Below are 2,743 nucleotides of genomic sequence, written 5' to 3' on the forward strand. Positions count from 1 at the left end.
CCCGATCCCGTTCCTTCTCTCTGCCTGTCCTCTCTGGCTGGATGCCACCGTGGCAGTGAACCATTCAGCTTGTGGGGATCCCTGGTGGTCATGGAGGTGAATTCGGCTGTCCTGCAAGCAGCATGCGTCTGGCAGCAGCACTGCCCTTCTGCTCACCAACCTGAGCCATGCTGAGCTTCCTGCCAGGGAGCAGCTTCCAGCTGTGGGCAGCTTGCTGGTGCAAACGCTGATTGAATCCTGCTGCAACATAATACATGAGCTCAGATTCCTTGTAGGTGGGTGCTTTGGGAATATTCTTACTGGTAGTAATCAGGGACAGCTCTCTGAGCTGCTTGTGTCAGACCTCCCAACGTTCAGAGGAGAAATCAGTAAAAAATACCCACAGGAGCCCCAAAGGGTGTTCTATCAGAAATAAGGACATCCTTCTCTAAGGCGTGTTAGTTTGCTGGCCTTAGTGTGATGTCTTGTGGCAAGTTGTTCTACATTTGTTAGGGAGTGCCTGAGAAATTTCTTCTTCATCATAGTAGTTCCGAACAGTCTAACTTCAAGAACGTATTTGGTTATGTGGCAAAGGGGCAGATGCACGTGCTAAATGTAGTGTCACCCAAACTTTTCAGCTTTCTCCTTAGTTATCTCCCAGATGGTTACAGGAAGGAAGTATCCATTTGGAAAAGTTGTGACACCTCTGTTTTCTCAGAGTCCAAGAGGGGGATTCCTGGTAGGGGCTCATTCTGTACGTGGAAGTAGTTCCTCTTCCACCTAATGCAGAGGTGCTCTCTTTGTAGGATGTGGGAGAGACTCCATTCAGAGCTGGACTAGGAAATGTATTTCTACGTTATGATAAACCAGTGGCTTAGAATTTGGTTCACAATACATTTAGCAATAAAACTGGAAGAAATGTGACTTGCACGTTGGAAAGAGAAGAGACCTTGTTTCCAGGCAGGGACAGGAAGCCCAGGCAGGTGAGCAGCTGCAAGCCAAGTAGGCTGGGAGCAGCCTTCACCTCACCAACAGACTGCAGATCCATACGTATTGTGTCCTTAGGTAACCAGATGACAGAATCAAAATGGTTCGAAAACACCATAAGATCAACAAGTCCAACATGTCCCCCCCGCGTGCCCACTAACCATGTCCCTCAGTGCCGCAGCCACACGGTTCTTGAACACCTGTGGGGACGGTGACACCCCACCTCCCCGGGCAGCCTGGGCCACTGCCTCATCGCTCTCTCAGAGTGGCAATTTTTCCTGATGCTCAACAGGAACCTCCCTCAGTGTACCTTAAGGCCATTCCCTCTCACTCTATTCTACTGTTAGCCAGGAAAAGAGGCCAACACCCGCCTCAATACAACTTCCTTTCAGGTCATGGCAGAGAGCAATACAGTCTCACCTGAACCTGCTCTTCTCCAGACTGAACAATCGCGGTTCCCTCAAGGGGAATGTCATTTGTCTGTTTTGCTCCAGCTCGGGACAGCCAAAGGCCCCAGTCACCAGTGCTGCATTCTGTAAGACTCAGCGACAGGGCAGCGTGTGACTAACCCAAGAGCTGCACCCATAGCAAAGGATACACAGCAGTGCCTTGCCGCGCCGTCTGATAACAGAACATTAGGTCTGAGGGTAAGAAATCTGAGTATGCAGACATACTCATAGATTCACAGAAGCATAGAATGGCCTCAGTTGAAAAGGACCACAGTGATCACCTAGTTTCAACGCCTTTCTATGTGCAGGGTCGCCAGCCCCCAGACCAGGCTGCCCAGAGCCACATCCAGCCTGGCCTTGAATACCTCCAGGGATGGGGCATCCACAGCCTCCTTGGGCAACTTGTTCCGGTGCGTCACCGCCCTATGCGTGAAAAACTTCCTCCTAATATCTTACCTAAACCTCCCCTGTCTCAGTATAAAACCATTCCCCCATGTCCTATCACTATCCACCCTCGCAAACAGCCGTTCCCTCTCTTGTTTATACACGCCCTTCAAATATTGGAAGGCCTCAATGAGGTCTCCTCAGAGCCTTCTCTTCTCTAAGCTAAACAAGCCCAGTTCCCTCAACCTCTCTTCACAGCAGAGGTGCTGCAGCCCCAAATTAAACCCCTATATGCCAAGAGGAAGATGGCAAGAGCTTGTGAAACCGGAAGCAGGAAGCAGCAAGCGCCCTGGGTATTTTCAGAGAAGGATTGCTCAGTCAGTGGCTCAGAGTAGAGAAATGAGAGATCTTTAACAGAATTTGAGAGCATCTCACGATGGCATAAGGTCACCAAGAAGCGGATTAAAGAAGAAATACTAGTCCTAGGAAGGTTCACAGGCAGAAACAAACTTCTGCACAAATGGACCCGATTAAGGCATTGCTGGAAAAGTCTTCCGTGGGGAAATTATAGGTTTCTTTCTGCCTACTAGTTTAGGTAGCGTAAATATCTTGGATCATAGTTCCTTGCATATTTCCATAATTAACAAGGATGCTGCCACCCCCTTTCCCCAGCAAACAGTCACCCGTCTGTGATGTCACCGTGATGCAGCACGGTCACCACGGTGACGTTTGTGACCATCCCAACCCACTCCCCACTCCTCACACCACGGGTGCCATTGCGCTCCATTCTGCTGCTGGCAGGACGACCCTGGTTGGCCGGGGAGACCGCTGCGGACAGAAATTTCTGACAGGGCGAACAATTAATGATTCAAATGGAGACATCTTCATCAGAAACTCCTGGAGTTTCTGCTCCAAATGCTGACTCGGCAGACTCGGCTTCTCCT

The 2,743-nt window shown here is 50.1% G+C and overlaps 1 pseudogene; it reads left to right on the plus strand.

Annotated features, from left to right (window-relative positions):
- The window catches only part of LOC116216949, a 24,829-nt pseudogene that overhangs the window by 20,974 nt on the left and 1,112 nt on the right, over positions 1–2,743 (plus strand).

The sequence above is a fragment of the Meleagris gallopavo genome, chromosome 9, assembly GCF_000146605.3.
Source record: "Meleagris gallopavo isolate NT-WF06-2002-E0010 breed Aviagen turkey brand Nicholas breeding stock chromosome 9, Turkey_5.1, whole genome shotgun sequence".
NCBI classification, from domain to species: domain Eukaryota; kingdom Metazoa; phylum Chordata; class Aves; order Galliformes; family Phasianidae; genus Meleagris; species Meleagris gallopavo.